Source organism: Equus asinus, chromosome 6, assembly GCF_041296235.1.
Source record: "Equus asinus isolate D_3611 breed Donkey chromosome 6, EquAss-T2T_v2, whole genome shotgun sequence".
Taxonomy (NCBI): domain Eukaryota; kingdom Metazoa; phylum Chordata; class Mammalia; order Perissodactyla; family Equidae; genus Equus; species Equus asinus.
This window is the reverse complement of record NC_091795.1, coordinates 68,284,844-68,309,358: the sequence shown is the minus strand read 5'-3', so window position 1 is coordinate 68,309,358 and position 24,515 is coordinate 68,284,844. Positions and strand designations below refer to the sequence as shown.

The 24,515-nt window shown below is 35.3% G+C and overlaps 1 long non-coding RNA gene across 1 annotated transcript in view; it reads right to left on the bottom strand.

Moving 5' to 3' along the window:
- Positions 1–2,836: 2,836 nt before the first annotated feature.
- The window catches only part of LOC139045603 (uncharacterized), a 47,417-nt gene continuing 25,738 nt past the window's right edge, over positions 2,837–24,515 (bottom strand). Inside the window, exons 2-3 of the long non-coding RNA XR_011504301.1 lie at positions 7,529–7,757; positions 2,837–3,106 (exon numbers count right to left, since the gene is read on the bottom strand). This is a non-coding gene — a long non-coding RNA (uncharacterized lncRNA). The remainder of the gene's footprint in view (positions 3,107–7,528; positions 7,758–24,515) is intronic.

The following is a 24,515-nucleotide window of genomic DNA, read 5'->3' as shown; positions in this document are numbered from 1 at the left end:
AAAGGACAGTATAGAATTCCATGAACTGGAATCTGGTTGTGTATCGATCTTAAGAAGGAGATGATGTGAGACTAAGTCACTTGGTTTAAATTTCTCTATATAAAATAATTAAAGTCTTAATTAGGTCCTAATTAGACCACCCCTTAGTGGAGGGCTGTGATCAACAACTATTCAGGGGTGCTTCCTTAGCCAGACAGCAAGGTGCTGTGGTTTCAGAATTAGTTTCGTTTTGTGGTTCCAGCAAGCTACATCACTTTACGCCTATGGGATGCAAAGTTTAAGTGAGAAAAGAGTGATTTATTCATCCAAACATCCGTCTTTGGGAATAGTCTCCAAAATAAAATGTTATTCTTTTTGTACTTAAAGCTGCTATAAACAATTAACTAGGAGGCCACAGGAGACATTAGAAAAGGAAATGTGTGCGCCATCTGAACATCTGTGGTTGTTTTTTCTTCTGGCTTAAAGACAACACCATATTAAAACCTCAAGCAATACTTTACTGTCATTCTTCATCCAGCCTCAATTAAACAGGACGTGGTTTTATACCTTTGGTGGTTTTGAGGTTTTGGCATGGCTTGCATGTTTGAGGTTATATCCTTTTCTAATGTTACAGCTGTTTTCGTTATAGACATTGAAAACTAGAGGAAATGTACTAAGCTTACTGCTTTAGTGGGTATTGTAGATTTTTTACTTCTTCCAGCACTTGCTTCAGGTGACCTGCTCTGGATGAATCCAAAATCATTCTTTCGATACATTGAGTTTCCTGTTAAGGTAGATATTTTATGAGTTGCCTGCGCATCTACTAGTCCCTCTACTCATGCAAAAATACATTTGAATCTTCAGCCACAGTTGAGTAGCTTTGGTCATGACAACCGTTAACAAATTAGAATGACAAATTTTAGTAGGTCTTTCCAAAATGATAATGATGGCTACCTTGACAACGTATACACTGTCAAACTAGCAAGTTCTGATCTCCTCCGCTTCCCCAGTCTCAGTCTAACATCAGAGGACTTTTTTTATTACAAAAATCAGTAGGCACATAGTCACAACTAGTCAAAAGTTACCAATTTCAAAAAATTTAGATTATTTTTTAAACCTAAACTATGATATCCCACATTAGGATTTAAATAAAGCCCAAAGAATAGTGATAGCAATGCTGGTGATAATAACAGAATAAAATGATTTAATTTTTTATTAAAATATCAAAGCACTTTTACGTTTGGTGCTCTTTTTGTCATTTGTGAAGCAGGCTGTGTAGGATTATTAAACATTTTGGAACACAAGAAAAATGAAATCCAAGGAAATTAAGTATCTTCTGTGAGATGACACTTTGATGATGTGGAAAGTCCAGGTTTGTTGGACTGAGCCCTGAAGTCATTACTGTCAGCGGTTTTCTTTACTAGTTTCTCCTGTGCCTAGAAGAATGATCTGGACGCTTTTCTACCAAACATTTCTGGAAAACAGATTAATGTATCTGTAAGGAGTTTCTGAACACAGTGTTATTCTGGGACTCAATTAGAGTATGATATTTTGCAGCTCCTGTCATCTAAAGAACAAAACCGTACTTGGCAAAAGGACTTAATGCTATGCACTAATCATTATAAAAACTCATCCTGAATTTGGTTCTGCTAGTCTATGCACTCATAATCCGAGAAACGTGGCAAAATTTTTGTTGAGACATGATAAGTGCAATTGTTTAGGGGCAAGAAACGTCCGGGGGATTTAGCGTTTCCAATTTCATGAGGACTCTCTTATATTTTTCAAGACAAGTTCTTTACTTAACCTATCCCTAGCTAGTCACTCATTTAGTCTATAAATAACAATGATAATGTGAAATTACCAAAAGAATGCTAGCAAAGAGTTCTGCAATTACAAATTTTAGTAAAATGCCGTGTTATTCTTTATTTTTCAGATCACTGCTACAAATAAGGAGGGTAAGAAAAATACCATAGTGCTTTAAATATTTTTGTTCACTGAATTTCTAGCCAAAAATGAAAATAATTTGCTAAATTTGTTTAACAATGATCTCTCAAATGAAATTGGTTGTGTCCAAGTCATCTTATGTGAACAATGATATCATCAATATTAATGTAGCACAAGGTAAAATGAAAGCTGTAGCGGAAGTACCATGACAGTATGTACCACAGTCCAAAGAGAGGTACAAGTACATGAATCCAGAAGTATATATCCACCAGTTATGACTTTTAAACCCTTTAGCCCCATTGAGGAGATAAGAGGGCTTGAGATGGTTAGAGATGGTGATATAATTTTGGCAGAGAAATATCGGCATGTTGTCTATCATCACATCTATAGAGAAGGCTTATAGGAGGCCTGTCCCTCACCTCAAGCGTAAGGGTAGGGCCTTTAATTGGGAGCTCTCTGAGCATCCTGTATGAGTGTATTCTAGTCTGTAGGACACTATGGGTTGGTGTCTGACACACAACAAAGAAATCTGAAGGTATACTGAGTAATTAACCAGTTGCTTTGATGGTGGAGAAAAGGAACAGTTGTAATTGTCCACGAAGGGGCCTGAACTTACAAATTTTTCAGGTTTTTCAGGGTACTGAAAACATGAGAATTTCCTTTGCCACATATACATGAAAGAAAGAAAGAAAGAGAAAGAGACAGAAAGAAAGAAAAAGAAAGATAGAGAGAGAGAGGGAGAGAGAGAGAGAGAGAAAGAGAGAAAGAGAGAAAGAGAAAGAAAGAAAAAGAAAGAAAGAAAGAAAGAAAGAAAGAAAGAAAGAAAGAAAGAAAGAAAGAAAGAAAGAAAGAAAAAGAAAGAAAGAAAGAAAAAGAAAAAGAGAAAGAAAGCAAGCCAGCATGGAGTGTTTTTGAACATATTCAAGTTCTTAGCAGAAAGAAGCTGGGCATCATGACATGGTAGGATCTATGAAAGGAATTACAGGAAAAAATTTAGAATGGAGATGAGTTCACCAATGCTTATGGAACCTTATTTGAGTGATCAAAGTGATGCGGATTTTTCTAGAGTCATCTTAAACATCTGTCAGTTTCAGAGGGTGGTAAGTCTCCGCAATGCAGTCATTAGAAACTTTGCTGCATCCATTTCCTCTTCTTCCTCCCCCGTTCCAATCATAAAGGAGACCTGAAACAAAAATTAACAAGATAGAAAAGGAAGAAGAAAGGGATTTGGTGGAGAAGGGATAAGGAGCTATGTACCACTTTCTCTGTCTTCCAGACTCTCATTTATAGTAAGCGAGTCACGGATGAAAAGTTTTAACTTGAAAGCAAGACCAAGGAAATTACTATTACTCAGGCCTAAACAGTTGGTTACTAAACTGAGACTATGCTATGTGAACTGAAGAGACTGGAGAATAATCTTTACTACTTAAATTAACCAAAAAATGTCATTAGGACCTGCCTTATTACTTTTCATTCAGGGGCAGGAGAAAGCTTGGGCCCACAGAGAAATTTAAAGAAAACATAGGAGGCGTGTTGTTCTCTGATGATGCTCCTTGAGTCCTGCAGTAGACTGGTGTAAAACCAGTAATAATAGTCATTAAGAATGTGGCAAAGTTATTCGAACGGCCTACAATGTGATTCATGAGTTTTGACTTTCCTTCTAACTCTCAACTTCCGACTTACATTTTCAGACTCAGAATATCTTTTTTCTTTTGATAGCTATTACCCACTTCTGTTCTCAAGTTTCCATTCTGTTTCTAAAAATATTCTAATATAAAACAAGAGGTTCTGTTTTTCCTACCAGGCTGAGAACATTTTGAACCATGTTACAGGAAAATAGTAATCTAAACAGCTTTTAACTTACAGCATTAAATATCTGCATTTCCCTCTGTTTTATGAAAGGACAGATAGTGACAGAACAACTCATGGGAAATTAATAATAGAATGGTGGCTGAACCAGTTTAGACATGTTCCTCTTTGGCTGTGCTTTCAAGCTAATGATGAAAGAGTAGCAATTTTATGCAGTAATGGCCTTCCCCCTACTGTTTTTCAAAACTGCACTCATTAAACCACAGCCTTCCTATGCTCCTTTAATAATCAGCTATATAGTTAGGAGCAGTATGAAAGCGTTTCCATATTTTATAGTAACTAAGAATCCCTGCTATCTATAATTGCAGTCAATACTTGGATAAAAAGGGAAAGACAATTTTCTTACTGTTTTCATGCATGGAAAAACAATCAAGTTTTCCTGTTTTGGGAATTGCATTGACTGGCCCTAGCTGGGTTTACTTTTCCAAATTAAAATCAAGCCAGGCCATTGAAGTGTTAAAGTCTTTAAACATCTAGCTATTTTATTTTCTATAGCCCTAATGGCAGTGATAAGAATCTCCCCAAGTCACATTTATCTTTTACTCTCACAGGAGGAGGGGCCAAACCAACTCTCTATTCATTGACTTTAAATCTTGATTAAGTTTTGACTGGAAACTAATAAAGCTGAAAACTGGAACATGGAATAATCCATTATTGATGGAATCTTGCCTTAAGAAGCAGTAGGAGAAGAAATAATAAATGTTCTTTTATTAAAGATTGTGCTAAGCTAATGGGTCTGACTTTGTCAAGTTACTAATGGAATGCAGGGAAGTTGAACATGAGTTCACAGAGTGAAGAAGAGTGTGGAAAGGATGGAGGAGGTGAGACCTCAAAAGATTTTATTTTCAGGTCTTGAAAACTAATCTTATTTAATGATATGCAGCTACTCCAAATTTGACATTGATGTCTAGTTTGTGTCATACCTAATGTGTGACAATGCTGAATCTTGACTATTTTATCTTATAACCTCAAAGAGAAAAGATAACCACATTCTGGTATAAGTGATAAAATAATTTCTTTTTCATAGACATTAGTTATTGTATCAGGAATTTTTGTGGGAACTCTATTCAAGAGCAATATGTATTTTCTTGTATTTTATGCTCATATTATGTTGACTTTTCCATCTTATTCCATAAAACATTGAAAGAGGCTGGTTCAAATCCCCCACTATATTGTAGAGTTCATTGTTTCTTCTCATAGATCTGTCCTTTTATGGCTATGTTATTGAGTGTATACAGATTTGAAATGGTTGTGCTTCCCTCGTGGATCTTTATCATTTGGAATTCTTCTTCTTACCATTGTACCTTTTCTGCTTTAAAGCTTAGTTCATCTGATGTTAACATGGCTGCACAATCTTTATTTGGATGTAGTTTGTAAACTGTTTATTTTGCCCTCAACTTTCTTCTATCAGTTTTGTATCAGTATGTTTATATGTGCCTTTTGTAAACGACTCATAATTAGATATTTAGAACTTTAAGTGCAGTCTGAAAATATTTATATTTTAAATGGAACATTTAGTACAGTTTTATTTTATATAATAACTAAAATATTTGGGTTTATGTCTACTACCTTGTTGAATGTTCTGTAGCCTCCCTCTCCAGTTTCTTTTACTCTCCTTTTTTGGTTTATTTCAGTGTGTGAACATATGTATCATCATATTTTCCCTTTAACGATTGACCTTTATTAGCACAATTTTATGCATGAGGAAACTGAGTAATAGGAAAGGTCATCCATAGGAAAGGTCACTTAAGATCTGAAGACCTGTTGAGTGCCTCCAGGGACCATGCTCTTATCCATTATGCTGTTGCTCCAGAAACCATATCTCAATTATCATTAATCCCACCATATCTGATACAGTGTTATGTCCATAAGACTAGTATCTTTAAAATGCATTCCTTTCTTAAATTCTCTCTCTTTTTGCTTCTGTGCTGTAATTTGAAGTGCTAGGCTCCCAGTGCAGAATTAGGAGTGAGGCAAGGAAACATTAGTCTAAGTATAGGTTATATATAGTCAGCTCTGTGAATTCCAGATGATCCTTGCAGATCCACATTTACAAGAAACATTTATGAAAAGCTACAGTAATGAAATAAACTCTCTTTCCATCTCTCCAGAAGCTTAAAGCAACACAAAGTATCATTAATTCTCAAAGAATCTATGTTTGGCTCTGTGAATAAAACCAAGCATATGAGGAATCAGAAAGTTGTTTACATGTTGCCACGTATCTCTGAATTAAAGTATTTTTGAAGACAATTTCAAGGATTCTTTCAATTTCACAGTTTTATTAAACATTGTCAATTGAGTTTCTTAGTTTGGCTGTATTTGTTTATTGTGCTAAGAGGGGGATTAGAGGCTAGCAAAGCAATATCAATGAAGATGGTCATGTAGCTCCTATTTGGTTGCCATAAATAATTGATAACAGAAAATGCTTTAATTTCATGAAATGCATATTTTGTATCATTTCTCCTGAATTTAAAACAGATCATCTAATTATAATGCAATATCAGAATAATTTGGCTGAGTTGCCTTTCTAATATTTATAGCTCATATTTCATTGGGCTTTCTCTTTCACGAGGCTAATTTTCCTTAACTTTTCAGGTTATTACTCATGAAGAGCAATAAAATTTGCTTTAGACAGTTTTCCCAAGCAGAATTGTAAACAGCACTAAGGAAACCCCCTAGAATCAAAGAATAATGTGTTCACAATAACTCCTACATAAAGTCAAATATTATTTAGACAATCTAAAAAGCGTGTGTGTGTGTGTGTGTGTGTGTGTGTGTGTGTGGCTGTTGCTGTTTTGCTTAATAGCAAAACTTTAAATAGAAGTAGATTCAATCTTAGGGTGGTTTTGATTTATTTTTATTTGTTTGTGTTTGTTTTCTTTTTCAATTAGTAAATGCAGTAGACTTAAGATAGACCAAATAAAAGTATTGAAAGGAGAGCCTTCCAAAGCAAACTGTCATTCAAATCATTCTTTGTGTGCATAACATTTGCAATATGACAAAACTCTTTAGCATCTTTGGATCCTTCCTGGGAGTTGTGTATATTATAAACTCAGATTGGTTTAGATTTTTGATTCAACAATTACCAACATTATTCAATTGGTTCAATTATATCTGAAGACATTTTTCTGGTAGAGCTGGCTTGCGGTTCTTCCTTTAAAGTCTGGGAGTAATTCCAATGCTATTAAATGAGCTCTCAGGAAGATGAAAGAGGGAGAAGGGACATGGCAGGGCCTACAAATACAGAATGAAAAATGATTCCGAGTCAAATCTCACATATCAAAGTGCGAAATAATTTATTGCTTAAGGTGTTTCTACTTCTCAGTATTTTTAGTAGTACTGTTTTTGGTGTTGCTAAAAAATTAATTTACAAAGTATGAAAGTATATTAACCTTAACACTTTATAATCACAGATCATTTTTGGCCAAATATAATTAATATTATGCATATTGATCACCCATTCTTTTTGTCAGACCAAGTTCTTAGTGACATTTGTTTATTTTTAAAAAGTAAATCCTCCCTCAGATTAGGAAGATGGCCCACTGTAGAGAATATTAAAAGAAATGAAAGTAGAGGTTTGTCTTTCTAGTGTTTGTATCAACAGGAATGCCTAGAAGATTGCTTATAACCTAGCTGGCAATCTATGATCAAGAAACATTAGTTAACTGAATTTGAAGAACCACAGAGCTAGAAAAAATTTCAAAAAAGGGACTCAAATTGGTATGAATGGTTATACCCAAATTTTGAGCTGGGATTCTCTATTTCCAGGCTGGATTGCTCAAGTTGGGTCATACAACTCTCCTCTGTGATGCCAGAGTACTATGGAGGCCTTCCTTTCCCAGCCTGCTTCACGCCACCATTCCGTTGCCTCTGTACTTGACTGTCTCACAAGTACAAGCTACAATCTCGTTGATTGCAGAGCTTGTGTCCCATCTGCATTGTGTGCCCAGGACTTTCCGCAGTTACTGCAACATAACAGAAACTCAGTGTTTGTAAATGAATGAATTATATGTTTTAAAGACAAATAGGGAAGTTAGTAAGTTTCTGTGAAGAGTATTGGTTCATTAAGTTGAGTCTCTAGACTTGCTACACCAGTAATCCTGTGCAATGGGAATTACTGCTCCAAACAATAAACCCAAAGTCCTGTAAGATTCTGAGGTATTATATAAAATAATATACTTAAAAAGTAAATGTCCAGTACAATATCTGGACATAATGGTGGTAGATGATATGAACATAAGTATACTATATGTGCACTTTGTATATGTATGGAAATAAATCACATAATTGAGTATCTCCTTTGCCATAATCTTAATAATCTACAAAGTGGTCATAATGATACTGACATAATTACCTGGAAGTAAAAATTATCAAAATAATATTGACTTTAAAACTTTGCAAAGAGACAGTTCACAATGCAAAGAGACATTTCACAACGTAAAATATATATATAGTCAGGTACTGCATAACAATGTTTTGATCAACTACGGACTGCGTATACGATGGTGGTCCCATAAGATTATAATGGAGCTGACGAATTCCTATCTCCTAGTGACATTGTAGCCATTGCAACATCATAGCAAGAGAAAAGGCAAAAGAAAAGGAAACTGCAGACGAAAAAGAAGAACCTCTGAGAAAATTCACAGTGAAGGGTTTAGCAGAAGCTTTTGCAGACCTGGACAAACTCCTTAAAAAGTTTGAAAACATGGACCCCAACACCAAAAGGTTTTCATTAACAGAGAAAAAATTTCATGGTGCATTATCTTCTTACAAGCAAGTCTATGATGAAAAAAAGAAACAAACCAAGCAAACCACCATGGACATATTTCTGAAAAGAGTGACACCTCTGCAAGAAAAATCTCAGGCAGGTCCTTCAGGAGGTGTTCCAGAAGAAGCCATTGTTATCATGAGAGATGGCAACTCTGTGTTTGTTATTTCCCCTGAAGACCTTCCAGTGGGACAAGATGTGGAGGTGGAAGACAGTGATATTGATGATTCTGACCTTGTGTAGGCCTAGGCTAGTGTTTGCGTTTGTGTCTTAGTTTTTAACAAAAAAGTTTAAAAAGTAAAAGTGAAAAAAAAATTTAAATAGAAAAAAAGTTTATAGAATAAGGATATAAGGAAACAGCTGTACGATGGGTTTATGTTTCATTCTTTCATTTTTTTCTCCCCAAAGCCCCCCAGTACGTAGTTGTATATCCTAGTTGTAGGTTCTTCTAGTTCCTGTTTATTCTAAGTGTCATTATAAGAGTCAAAAAGTTAAAAAAATTTAAGAGTTTATAGAGTAAAAATGTTACAGTAAGCTAAAGCTAATTTACTATTGAAGAAAGAAAAATCGTTTTTTATAAATTTCATGTAGCTTAAGTGTTCAGTATCTATAAAGTCTACAGTCGTGGACAGTAATGTCCTAGGGCTTCACATTCATTCAGCACTCACTCTCCGACTCACCCAGAGCAAATTCCAGTCCTGCAAGTTCCGTTCATGGTAAGTGCCCTACACACACTTAGATACACAAATACCATCACGTTACAACTGCCTACAGTATTCAGGGCAGTAACATGCTGTACAGGTTCATGGCCTAGGAGTAATAGGCTATACCACATAGGCTAGGTGTGTAGTAGTCTATACCATCTACGTTTGTGTAAGTACACTCTGTGATTGCACAATGACAAAATTGCCTAATGACACATTTCTTAGAAGATATCCCTGTTAAGCAATGACTATAAAATACATAAATATATATAGTTCATATATATATATTTTTTAAAAAACTAGTAAATACATAGATATACCAACTGCTTTGAGCTTGTAGTTGATGCAAAAGAAGTATGTCTTTCTCTGAAAGTGTTTATAATCTTATGAGTCTTACCTAAAACCAATAAACAAGATCTAAATATTAAGTGCTGGTTATAAACATTAAAAGTCTTCTGAAAGGGAAGATATGAACGTGATTTGGAGAATAGAGAAGAGAATTCATGAAGGGAAGAGAGTTTTGTTTCGCTGCAAAATAAAGGATAGGATTCAGATGTTCTAAAATAAGTTGAATGGAATTCCTCAATGAGGAGAAGGGTTGAGCTCAGACGTGGAGCTGAGAATAGATATGTCACATGCTAAAGACAAAACTATGAGTATGTGAAATTTTAAGCGGTACTGTGTAGCTGGTAGTGAGAGGGCACAGAGATGGGGAATTTTATGATGTTTAGGTAGGATACAGAATCACAAGGTTATTCTAAGATCTTGAAGAACCAAGTTACCTGAAGAAACTAGTGTGTCTTAGGATGGCTGTTCTGGCAATGGTGAGCAGGACATTTGTGGAGAAGATGACACTGTGTCAGAGATGAGATGGTGCTGCAGACACCTCATGCTATTAAAGCCCTGGGACAGAATCAAAGGGTGAGTAAATCAAGTTGAGTTAAAGTTTTAATGGAATAAATAAAAACGCTTAATATGAATATCTAAGATGAAAACAGGAATGAGAAAGGTGACTTCAAGGTTTTAGGCTGGAAGATTGATGAAATGGCTATTATCACAAAACAAAAACCATTAGCCACAAAGATAGAGATTTCTGGGAGGCAAACAATTATTTCAGTTTAGCATCCTTTTATTTCAGTTTAAACCAAATGGATTATTCTTTATTATGTGTATGCTTCATTTCCAAATACTATGTTCCAATCAGGAAGAGGACGAGCAGAGAGGGGCCCAGATCAGAAGCCTGACTTCATTTTTAAAGTAGTTTAATATGTTCCAGTTTCAAGAGTTTTAATATAAATAATTTACAGTCCCACAAGGAAATCCCTCAAGGAAAGGAACGCTAAAACTACCATATTTAAAGAGCCATTTGTATGGATAATCAGATTAATTATATTTTTTTCGACGTATGACTTCTACACCAAATGAAAATGGCCAGATGAGAAGAATTTGATAAGCCTCACAGAAGACTGAAGTGAAAAAAAGAAAATGGGTGTCTGTGACTATTGAGTTATTAACACAGAAACAAAGATAAATAAAGTTAGAATGACGAACGTTCTTCTACCGTAGTTCTAAACTGCACAAGACACAAAATCAATTCCTGTGAGGATGGAACTTGCAGTAAGAAAAAGAAAAAACTACAAGATGCAAATTTGACCCATGCCTTTTTTTTAAATAAAAAAGCCTTAAAATTGATATTAACATTAATGTCATAGAAAAATACCAGTATTAGTAGGATAAAGTAGGTGCTAAACAATATGGATCCTGGAATCAGATTGCCTGAGTTTGAATTCTGCTCCTGCAAGTCACTAGCTCTGTGACTCTGGGCAATCTACATAGCCTCTCCAACCTCTGTTTTCCCTTGTATGGAATCAGCACAATAAATTTACCTTCCTAATACACGTGTCATATAATGAATTTCCTGTATGTAATGCTCTTGATACAAAGGGCCTGACACATCATACCTGCTTAATTTTGAAACTTTTTTTTTTTTTAACATTTTGGGGTTTTTTTTTAAGATTTTATTTTTTTCCTTTTCCTCCCCAAAGCCCCCCAGTACATAGTTGTATATTCTTTGTTGTGAGTCCCTCCAGCTGTGCCATGTGGGACGCTGCCTCAGCGTGGCTTGATGAGCAGTGCCATGTCCATGCCCAGGATTCGAACCAACGAAACACTGGGCTGCCTGCTGCAGAGCACGCGAACTCAACCACTTGGCCACGGGGCCAGCCCCAATTTTGAAACATTTTTAAAAGAGAAAATTAGCTTTTTTAAATTCTCAAATGGAGAATGATTAACTTTCTTCTTTGATAATTTAAATTCTTGTCTTTTATTTTGTTTTATTTAACTTTTTATTAACAGCTTGATTAGGATATGATTGACACACAATAAACAGCACATATTCAAAGTGTACGATTTGATCATATTTGAGATGTGCATAAATCTGTAGAATCATTTCCATGATCAAAATTTTCAATATGTCCATCAACTCCAAGAATTTCCTTCTGCCCTTCTCTCTCTCCTTCTCTATGTCCTCCCCTCTAATCCCTAGGCAACTGTTGATCTTCTTCTGTCACCATAGACTTGTTTGCATTTTCTAGAACATTTTTATAAAGGAAATCATGAAATATGTATACTTATCATACAATACATTAAAAAATATTATATCTTCATGCATAGTAGAATAAACTTGTAACAGTATACTACCATTTCCCCACTATTAGCCTTTGCACTATTGTAGTCAAATATTTAATTTTTACAGATATTCTAAACCCCACAATATAATTTTTTTGCTTTAAATAGTCAATTATATCTTAAAGAGGTTTTAAAAGATAAAAAAATATCTTTTACAAGTACCCACGTATTTACATTTCTGTTGTTCCTCATTCCTTTGTATAAATCTATATTCCCATCTGGCACCATTTTTCTGCTTCCTGAAAAACTTCTTTATAAAATTTCTTGTACAGCAGATCTGCTGGTGATAAATTCTCTTAGCTTTTTCATGTCTGAAAAAAATTTGATATTGTCTTTGTTTTTAAAAGATATTTTTGCTTGGTACAGAATTCTGAGATTTACCTCATATTTACATATGTTGCTCCACTGTCACCTGGCTTGCATTGTTTTAAAAAGAAGTCTGCTGTCAGTTTTCTTTATTTCTTTATATATTGTGTCTTTTTTCTCTGATCATTTTTAAGATTTTCTGTTTATATTAGTGTAAGCAACTTGATTATGATGTGCTCTGGCAGAATTTTATTCATGTGTTTTGTACTTAGTATTTATTAATTTTCTTGGATCTGTGAATGTATAGTTTTCATTAAATTTGGAAAACTTTTAGCCTTTTTCTTCAAATATTTTTTCTGTTCTCAATTTCAGAGACTCCATTTACATCTTTATTTGGCCACTTGAACTAGTCCCACAGCTCACTGATACTGTTTATCATTATCATTGTTATTATTATTACTTAGTCTTTGTGTTTCTTTGGGTATAATTTCTGCTGCTATATCTTCAAGTTTGCTAAGCATTTTTTTCCTGCAGTGTCTGTCTGTTAATACTAATTAGCGGGTTTTTTTTATATTAAATATCAAACTTTTTAATGTCTATAGATTCAAGGTGTCTTTATTATATTTTACACCTGTCTCCTTAACTGACTCACGCTTTTCTCTACCTTCTTGAACATTTCTAACATAGCTATAATAACTCATTTAATGTCTTTGCCTACGAATGTTATCACCTGTCTCTTATCTGAATCTATATCTATTGATTGTGTTTTTTCAACATGGCTTGTATTCTCCTGCTTCTTTACATTCCTGGTAATTTTTGTTTGGTTTCCAAGTATTGTTAATTTTATTTTGTTAGATGTTGGATATTTTGAATTCTTTAAAGTATTCTTTATCTTGTTTCTGAAGTGCAGTTAAGTTACACAGAAACTGTTTTAACCTTTGAAGGCTAGCTTTTAAGCTTTTTTAGGCAGGGCCACAGTAACTTCTCATTTCTGTCTAACTTTGACCTGCTACCAAGGTAATACTATCCCTTTGGTTTTTCTAATGTATTTTTTGACATGACTATGTTTTTCAATGCTTGATTATAAATTTTAAACATACAGAAAAATTGAAAAAAGTTTACAGGGAATGATCATATATTTAACACCTATATTCTATGATTACCATTTACTATATGCTTTATAACATATATTTAGATTTATTCATCCCTCTATCCACCTATCAATCCATCTGAAGTCTGCTTCATCTGACATTAGTCTAGCTACTCTTGCTTTCTTTTGATTAAGTTTTATACAGTATTTTCCCATATTTTTGCTCTCTTTGTTGTTCTTTCTTACTTCCTGATGTTTCAAGATTATTTTACCAAATCCTCTGTGCTTAAACAACTTCTTTTAGCCATTCTTTTAGGAGAGATCTGATGGTGAGAAATTCTCATTTTTCTTCATTTGAGAATATCTTGATTTCCTCTTCATTCCTGAAGGGTATTTTCTCAAGATATGGAATTTTGATTTGAGAGTTTTCTTCTTTCGGTATTTGAAAAATGTGGTGCTACTTCTGCCTGGCCTCCATAGTTTATTATGAAAACTCTGCTGTCATTTGAATTGTTTTTCCCCTACAGGTAAGATATCATTTCTCACTCACTGCTTTCTTTATCACTAGTTTTCCTAAGTTTGACTATGATGTATCTTGGCATTTTGGGTTTTTTTTAAATTTATTTATTCTGTTTGGAGTTTTCTCAGCTTCTTAAATCTGTGAATTTAAATCTTTTGCCAAGTTTGAGAAATTTTCAGCCATTATCTTTTGAATGCTCTTTCATTCCATCAGTCTTTTTCCTCTCCTCCTGGAATTCTGACCCAAATGCTAGATCTTTTGTTATGGTTCCACAGGTCCCTGAGGTTTCATTATCTTTTTTCAGTCATTTTCCTCTCTGCTGTTGACATTGGGTAATATCTATTGTCCTATATTCAACTTCACTGATTGTTTTCTCTGTTCCCTCCATTCTGATGTTGAGCACATCCACTGAGGGTGGCTTTTGTTGTTGTTGTTGTTGTATTTTTATTTCTAAAATTTCCATCTGGTTCTTCTTTGTATACTCTATTTCTTTTCTGAGAATTTCTGGTTCTTTGCTAAGATTCTATTTTTTTTCTTTTGTTTCAAGTATGTTCATAATTGCTCATTGAACCAATTTTATAATGGTTGTTCTTAAAATCTTTTTCCACTAATTCTAAAATCTGTATGATTTCTTTGGTTGCCTTTTCTCAATCAAGTTTAGATTTTTCTCGTTCTTGGTATGAGGATTGATTTTCAAATGAAACTTGGATGTTTTGGGTATTATTTATGAGACTCTGGATCTCAGTTAAATATTTATTTCGATGTCCTTCCTTTGACACCATTCTAGGAGGGAAAGGGGATGGCCTCTCATTTCTGACAAATGGAAAATGAGATGTAAATACAGCTTCCCTACTTGGACTCCATTGGCACCCTGGGACCCATACCCACCTGGCCTATAAGACATTGTAGAGAGGCAGCCTCATTGCAGTTAGGTGGTCATGAAAGTTCTGAATCTCCACCGGATCTCCTCTTATACCACTCCAGCAGGGAGGGGGCAGGATGCCTCATTACTACCATGTGAGTTAGAAGTCCAGGCTCCCCATATGGTCTCCACTGATACCATGGAAGAGATGCCTTGTTTACCATCTGGTGGAGGATAAATGGCCCAGTCCCTACTCAGCCTTCTCTAACACCACCCCAGTAGAGTGTTGGAGCACCTTGGTATAGCCTAACAGGGGTAGAAGTAAGGCTCTCCAATCAGTCTTTGCTGGTGGGGGTAGAGACGGGGCCACAGTTTTTCTGAGATGTTTGACTGGAGTGGAGTGGTTATTATCTATCTTACTAGACTAGGTCTTTTAGTTAGAGAGAACGGACTTGTGCCAGGGCTTTGTTTAGTCTGTGCTCATTGGTACTTCTAGGTTGCTGGCTTCTCCAATACTCAGTCCAGGATCTATGAGGCAAAAAGAATGTACTACATGTCATTCCTCAGATCCTGAGGTCTCTAGCCAGTCTGCTTCTTCTTGCTACCTTTCAGAGTCTTCTTTTGCTTGTTTAATACATAATGCCCAAGATTTTAATCTGTACTTACCTGGAAGAATACAAAAAAGTACCAGCAACATTTGTTTACCTTACCAGGAACCCCACATATTATGCAGTTTGCCATGCTCACCAGTAAGAACAGAGACTATTCTTGGCCCTATGTGAGTTCCAGACGTTGTTTAACCTGCTCCTATCAAGCGGTACCTTTCTCAGTCTTAAAAGCATCTGCTCATCAGAACTCAACTGAAGACCAAAGGGAGCTTTCTGCAGATCTCTAGAATCTCCCTTAGTGCACAGCAATCTCACCTTCATACAGCTCCCTCTTCTGTAGAGCTCTTTCCTGTGGATTGTAGCTGCTTTGGCTAGCCCTCCTTTTCAATTCTGTCGGCTCCCTGTTCTGTGGCCAAGAAATTCTCACAAAAGAGTAAACAGAGAAATCAAAGGGCTCATCTTGTTTGCTCCCTTTTCTCTCAGGGATCAGTGTCCTGTACTGACTTTTTCCAATATCTGAAAATCACAGTTTCATATATATTTCCTAGTTTTTTCCTTTTTCTGCTGAGGAAAACTCTCCCTGAGCTAACATCTGTGCCAACCTTCCTCTATTTATTTTATATGCAGGTTGCTGCCACAGCATGGCTGATGAGCGGTGTAGGTCTGTGCCCAGGATCCAAACCCATGAACCTGGGCTGTTAGAGCAGAGCATGCTAAACTTAACCCCTAGGCCATGGGGCCAGCACCCCAGTCCTTTTTTTTTTCAAGGTAGGGGCAGATATGTTCCAGTTATTCCATGATGGCCAGACATGTAATTTATTTTCCTTACTTTCCTTTTTTAGTATTATCTTGAATATTCCTAAAACATTATACATTTACTGCAATTTTCCCATTTAAACCTCCTGAAAATACAGACTTGCAATGGAAAATATTAATTCTGAAATGAGATGATTTGTATTACATTTACCAGGGTAAATGAATATCCTTCTATTATTTCATAATGTTTCAAGTAAACAAACAAACAAAAAACCCCAACAAGGACAACAGCTCATTAATGCAGAAAGTAGAGATGATAATTAATATGATCTAACTTCATCTAGAGATGAGCTGATATATTTCTACTTTGGAGCCCCTCAATGACATTCTAAATGTAACCTGGATCCTGTGATACTGCTAAGGGTAAGAAACTTAATTTTACCTTATTATTAAATTCATTTTACCTTATAACTAAATTGTTTATTTACTCGGAAAATGAAATCTTATACTGTATGGCTGTATTATAAAAGAACTTAAATTCTTGAAGATTATTAAAGGCAGTAAAAATTTTCTCCAAAAGGAATACTCTCCCCAGTAGGAAAAAAAAAAAATAAAGTCTTGCCTCTGTTTTGTGTTATATTATTGCTAGTTATTGTGAAACTGAATGAAGGAAACCTCATTTAAAATGGATTTGGGAAGCCAAAGGGGGGAGCTTTCACACAGGACCACTGAGGTGAGGTCAATTACACAAAGAATTGTCAATTTCAGACCCCAACAAGAAGAGATGTGCATTGCAGCCCCAATAAGAAATTGACTACCCCAGCAACTCAGCCAATGAGAAACCATCACAACCCTGAAATCTGGCCATCCACCAGTGGACTTTTGTTCAAAACAACCCCTCTCAAATTGCTCCTTTTTCTCTATAAAATAATATTCCTCTCTTTTGCTTGCTAGAATTGCCTATGGATTTTGCTATAGCTTGCTTGTCCTAATTGCAATTCCTCTGCTATTCATGAATAAACCCATTTTGCTGGTAAAATAACTGGCTGTTTTATTTCTTTAGGTTACCATTACATAGTCCCACAATATATGCCAAACCTTAAATAGCTACAAAATGCAAGATATGGTTATACGTGCTTATTTGTTAAGTTTAGGAGGACTGAGCAGTCATCAATGTGTACTTGTATTTAAATAGCATAATAGATGTCATCTGTTGCAGTAGAGTTATTCCATTACCAAACTCACATTTATTTCGTGTCACAGATATTTAATGTGTAAAAATGGAAATAACGGCTAATTGTGATTCTGCTTTGAAAATTGGCATTAGAAAAGTGTCTTATTTTGATGAATTGCAATCCTTTCTAATTTTCTTATGGATAGGCACATTTTAGAGGAGCCTGTAGGAACTGCTGCTGAGAAATAGATGTCTCTTCCCTATATACATAGAATATTTAAATAACTTAGAATAACGGTTTGATACTACTCAGTGTTATACATGCTGCCTCAGAACTGGTTTGAAGAAATTGGAATAGCAGGGTCTTTTAACTCATTGAATCCTTGACAGTTACTTTATTCGAATGTCAAGAATGGATGATGAAATGAAAGCAGAGGAGGATGTTCCCATTCTAGCAGCTAACGGAATAGAAAAGTTCTACTTTATATAACTAATTTATAGTTATGCTTATAATTATTGGTACTTGATTTTCATTTTTAGCTACTGACTAGGATGATACTAATTCTGCCTGCTAAACTGTTTATCCATTTTTGTAAGGATTTCCTGTTCATCCATTGCAGCAATTTTCAAACCAGAATGCTCTTTGGGTTGGAATAGATTAAGAATAAGTAAGGGCTGCTAGTAACAAGTGCCCCTCCTCAAATGCTGAGTTAAAGTCCAACAGTTTCCCCCTTCTAATCTTCACTTAAGAGCTTTTATTATGCTAATATATGTGTGGAATATAATAGGTAGCTTTTCTCAACCTCAGTGAGGAAGAGAACAATTTTCATGCCTTTTCTGTGAATATTGTAGAAAAACAATGCACCCTCTAGAACACCAGTTGAGAAACACTGTGCTCAGCCATCCTAGAAAGAGTATACATGACCCATGATACTAGTCTTTGATCTTCATTCGAACATGAGCAGTGTCTGTGATGATGATGCCATAAAGTTCGTATTCATGGATCCTTTAAGGACCACAGCTTCCTCCCATCCAGCTATGCATGTCCCTTTCTATTCACACTGCCACTTCTCCCATCCAAAGATGGAGGCTATTTCTCCACCCTCCTATAGCTAGACTTTCAATGTCACTCATTTGGACCAATAGAATAAAATGACATAAATAACAGCATATGAGTTCCAGAGCATAGGTCCTAAGAAGTCTTGCAGCTTCCTCCCACACCTGCTTGAAACGTGGCCCTGAAATTAAGATTTAAGGAAGCCAATGTAGCCTAATATGGGATAGGATGAGAGGCTTAGTGGAGAAATAATGTGCCCCAAATATGTAAGTGAAGCCATCTTGGATGTTCTAAACCAGTTGACCCCACAGCTGACTGCAGCTGCATGAGCCCAGTTGAACCCAGCAAGGACTACCCAGTCAACTGACAAAATCATAAAAAATATTAACTCATTGTTTTAAGCCACTAAGTTTTGGGCAGGTTTGCTATGGAGATAACTGATACAGTGGTCATACTAGAATAACACTCATAAAGTTGTGTTCCCTGACATTCAGGAATTCTACCAGTTTGGGAGGTAGAAAGAGTGTTGTGGCTCTGTCAAGTTCATTTGGAAACACTTTATGTTTTAACAGAAACACGAGGAAGTTGAAGAGAAGTATCATATTTTTAAATGCTATACATTTTAATTTGGGGGAAAAGTTCAGTGCAGTGTGTTTCTTTATCCTTTTTTCTTTTCTTGAAAACAGACCCTCCCTCAGCAGATGAAGGGTTCCCACTGTTGTGAGTTCTCCACACCTCCTCTTTCCCATTTGTCCAAACATACTGCCTTTCCAAGAATAAGAAGAAAATGGAGGGTCACCAGAAAAGATGCTCTTCTCAGGGTACGATCCCAGGGATAAACTGGGCTCATTTGTAGAAGCAGCAAAAAGGGAAGCCCCATGTTGGGAAATGGATGAGGCAGTGGAGGAAAGAGCAGTCTCCCTTAGGAGAGTTCACAAGCTTTTAGATGTGTGGGGTTGTCATACAGATGAGCACCTTCTGTTTTTTTATTGGTGATTCTTTTCTGGGGTACAATGTGAACTGAGCATCCAATAGCCCCAGAATTGACATTTATTGCTAAGTGAAGATGTGCTTTGTGCTTGTTATATCTTTTTCTACCACGAGAAAAGGACGAATTGCTTATGGGGGGCATTAACTTTTACAAGCCCTTGAGTCTCATTAGTCCTTACCATAAGAATTGTTACTAAATGATCTATAGGAATTAATGGCCCTCCAAATGGTCAGAAATCTCATCCTTTTACTAACAGTAATATAATATAAAGCACAGACAAATGCCAGTGAAGTGAAGACCATATTGTACAGACTACTAAGTTTTGCTGGCATCCAGAAATGTTATGAATTACTATAGTAATAGAAGCCAATGTGGCATATGGTGCATGGCATATTTTAAAATGTTACACATTTTAATTTTGGGCAAAAGTTCATTGCAGTGCCTGTTTCTTCATTCCTCTTTGTTTTCCTTGACAACAGACCCTCTCTCAGTAGCTGAAGAATGCCCATTGAAATATGTCAATACAATGCTATATTAATCAGCCTCCTTTATAAAATAACAATTTAGTTAACAGACCTGGAGTGTACATTACAGAGTTATAAAATAATAGAAGGTTATGAGTGTGCATATTATATAAACATATGTAACACACAAACACATAAACATATATGTGGATACAGCAATGTATGGTATGATAGAGCAGTGGTTATTATTTCAGTTATCGTTGGATGCATAAGAAACCATGACAAAACTTAACGACTTAAAACAAAAAAAGTTATTATTTCTCATGATTCCATGGGTCAACCGGACGGTTTGTCTGGTCTGTGACAGCTTGTCTGATATTTATGATGAAAAGGAATCTCAAGTTGGGTTGGATGGCTTAGGATGGTCTCACACAGCTATTGTTGGCAGACCGGCTAATCTAGGGAGTTTCAGCTGGATGGCTCATTTCTGCTTCATATGATCTTGTATCCTCCAGTAGGCTGTCCTGGACTTCTTCACATGGTGCTCTCTGGATCCAAAAAGAGCAGCAAGAAAGGATAAGCCCCGATTCTGAAGAACTTTCGATGTCTCTGCTTGCATCACATTTGTCAATGTGCTATTATCAGAGCAAATCACATGAGCGAGTCTTGACTGAAGGAGTGGAGAAATAGATTCCATCTCTTGGTGGTGGGGTAGTTGCCAAATATTGTGACAATTATTGCAATCCACCACAGCGTGGGCTTTGAGAGCCCACATTCTTTCATAATCCATAATGTTAATCCTACTCTCCTTGCATGTGAATACAGACACATGATGAAAAGAACATGTTTTTGTTTGCTTGTTTGTTTCCATTTTGGAAAAGGATTATGCATTATTCATCTTTGTTGTCTTGGCACAAGGTCCGATGTTTGGGGCTTGACTGTTACTTTATGGGTATTTGTTGAATAAATGAATATGTAAACAAATAAAGATATATATGAACAGAAATTAACTGCTTCATTTAACTGTAATTGAAATAATGGTAGAGTATAAAAAAACACGTGACATATCTAAGATACTTGATGTCAAATTTATAACATTTACTTTAGTTTCAAAAATACCAAATAAGTTTATGATAGAATCTATCTCAGGAGTCAGCAAACACGTGACTGGCTGCCTATTTTTGCAAAGAAAGTTTTATTGGGACACAACCACCCTCATTCATTTATGTACTCTCTGTGACTGCTTTTGTACTACAATGGCAGACTTAATAAGTTGATGACAGAGACTGTATGGCCAGCAAAATAAAAAATAGTTAATATCTGACCTTTTAAGAAAACATTTGCTGACCATTGTAGTATTTGAATATTTGAAACCATTAATTAGTATAGCATTTTCATTGTTATGTTTAGTAGCGTATCATTGCAAACATATGACTATATTATGAGTTATTAAGCATTGTGCTGTTTTTTATACGTTATAAAATCCAATATTTACAATAACTCTGTGAATTAAGTATTTTCAAAACATTATTTTATAGCTAATAAATGGTATTTCTGGGAATCAGTTCTGTAAGTTTCTAAACCTGTGCTCTTAGTCTTCATGCTATATTGATGGCTGGCATGTGAAGAATAACAAAATGGAGAACGAAGTTCTCAAGAATAGATAGATAAGTGACAGGCAGTGTGCTAGCAACTTTTCCTTCTACGAAAGACATCTGGATATATACCCGGAAGTGGGATTCTTGGATCATATGGTAGTTCTATTTTTAATTTCTTGAGGAACCTGCATGTTGTTTTCCATAGTGACTGTACCACTTTATATTCCCACCTACCAGGATTCCCTTTTCTCCACATTAGCCAGCACTTGTTATCTCTTGTCTCTGATAATAGACATCCTAACAAGTATGAGGTATCTCCTGAGGACTGAGTATAAATCTAGAGGAAATAAAACTATTATCTTGAAGAGATATCTGTACTCCCATGTACATTGCTGAATTATTCACAATAGCCAAGACATGGAACCAATCTAAGTATTTGTTGGTGGATGAATGGAAAATAAAAATGTGCTGTATATGTATATACATACACAATGGAATATTATTTAGCCTTCAAAAAGAAGGAAGTGTCATTTGTGACAATGTGGATCAACCTGGAGGGCACTAGGCTAAGTGAAGTGAGCCAGACAAAGAAAGATAAGTACTGCATGGTACCACTTACATGTGGAATCTAAAAAAGAAGAGAAAGTTGAACTCATAGAAACAGAAAGTAGAATGACGGATGCGGGGGAGTGGGAGAAATAGACAGAAGCTGGTAAAGGGCACAAACTTTCAGTTATAAGATGAATAGATCTGAGGATCTAATGTATAACACAGTGACTACAGTTGACAACACTGTATTTTATAATTGAAGTTTACTAGGAGAATAGAACTTAAGTATTCTCACCAAAGAAAAAAAAGTAAATCTGTGAGATGATGGATGTGTTTATTAAACCTGGGGAAATCCTTTCACAATGTATACATATTTCAAATCATCATGCACACTTTAAATAACTTACAGTTTTATTTTTGTCAACTAAACCTCAATAAAGCTGAAAAAAAATTCCTCCTCAACTGAGTGGAGATTTCTAAAAGAAATACATAAGAAGTGATGACAATAGAAGAGGATAGTTACCTATAAAATCAGATCAAGATTTTCAGTCAATAGAATTAGAAGTATTACATCCTTACAACAAATCAAAACACTGTGCTCAACTGTGTTGACCTGAGTATTGAGTGCCCAGCTCTCAGTGTTGGCAAATGTCCCTGCAGGCTTTCCTGAGTCTCTTGACATTTTGAGTGAAGAGGGAAGGTGTCTAGGAGGACTTCTTGCTTATTCAATGACATCAAAAGATGTGTGAGAATTGATCTTCCCAAGAGTAATTCTTAATAAATTTTAGTAATTTTTAATAGACATCTCCTACCTCAATCTGACAATGTCACTTGAAAAATTGAAAACCTAATTATCCTCAAAACAGATTGAAGGAAAAAGAAAAGATAGGTAGATTAAATAGATAGAAAACTAGGGGAAAAATAGGAATAAATAGACAGATAACCAGAGTGTCAAAATGGCATTAAATAATCCATGAAGCCTTAAAATATTCCTGTTAATTTTACAGCTACTTAGAAATAAGTGTAGGATAGTTGCAAACACATGAAACTGAGATGCTCATAAGGCAGAATTTTCCCTTAAGCCAAATTGTCTCAGTAAAATAAGATGAAACAGAAAAATTAATCAATTTAATCGTAGCTTTGGGTAATAAATTATCATATAATATACACCAGCCATGGCATACATAACTGTTAATTGAAAATCATGGATTTTTCATATGGATATATGGCAGGCAAACTTACCTTTCTCTACCTTGCTTAGTATGACTTTTTTATAATGTGTAGCCATTGTATGAAAGAAGATAAAAGAATGAAAAGATCCAATGCTTTATAAATACAAGATGGGCATATACTCTGTCTTACTCCATTTTTAATACTATAATTCCGCTAGTAAAGTTAAAAATAGTGACATTTATTTAACATTTATTAGGTGCAGGCATAGCATTAAATGTTTAAGTGCATTAACTTATTGAACTACAAAACAACTCTAAAAATACTATTCTTGTTTTATAGATAAACAAAAGCTTAGAGGGACAAATGGCCTACCTTACCTCACACTGCTATTAGAGATAAGAAAATTAGCCCAGTGCTTTTTGAGTCCAAGTTCACCTGGATATATATTTAACACCTTTGATTTAAAAGAATTTTATTTTATTTTTCGTAAAATCTCTCATTAGATATAGAAAAATCAGTTCTATAACACAAGGCATGAGCATCATCTTTCTTAGTTCTCAATTGTTCTTTATGTGTTTGTTTTGGGTTCCCCAATCAGTTGACGAGCTCAGTATCTTTTTATTCCCTATTTCCTCTGTTCCCATGAGTCCCCCACAAACACTACCTAACTCCAGCACTTAACACATAGCTCTGGACGTTTAAGTGGAGTACAATGAACATTTTTTGATTAATTGAAAGGAGCAGATATTGTTATATTGAGTTCAAAGGCAATCAGTGGGCTTGCCTAGATCCACATTGTTAGTATCCAAAGTAGCGTTTAAGTCCATATCCTAGCCCCTATTTCTCTTTCAGCTAGGCAAAGCTGTTTCTAAGATTTTGTATTTACTGTATTTCATGATAATATATCCCTCTACGATCTTCCTTAGCAGAATATTTATATTTGATGCCATTCTCTTCTCATTGCACTTTTAACTCTCTACTCTGTTCTTCAATGAGAATCATATTTACTTGATAACATAGATTTTGTATAGTTTCATATTATTTCCAGGTAAATACTAATTATGACCTCATATGCTCCTCTAAATTCACCCATAATTTTCATCCCTATCCCATTTGTCCATCTTTGCTGGATTTATCTTGCCCACCATCCCTCACCAAATCATTGCATCATTGACCCAACCGTCTCTATCCAAATTCTTCTTTATCCAAATCACTTCTCTCAATCTTAGTCATTCACCCATTATTGCAGAGCATAAGGTTATGCTCTGCAGTCTAGAGCATAAGATGTATTTAATTCCTCCCTTAATCCTAGAATCGAAAAAAATCTCAAATTTAGAAAAGCAATTACTTCCAAGTCTCACTAGATTTGCTCTCCTATCTGAAATCTGATTTCTTTGCATTTTCCTTTAACAAAA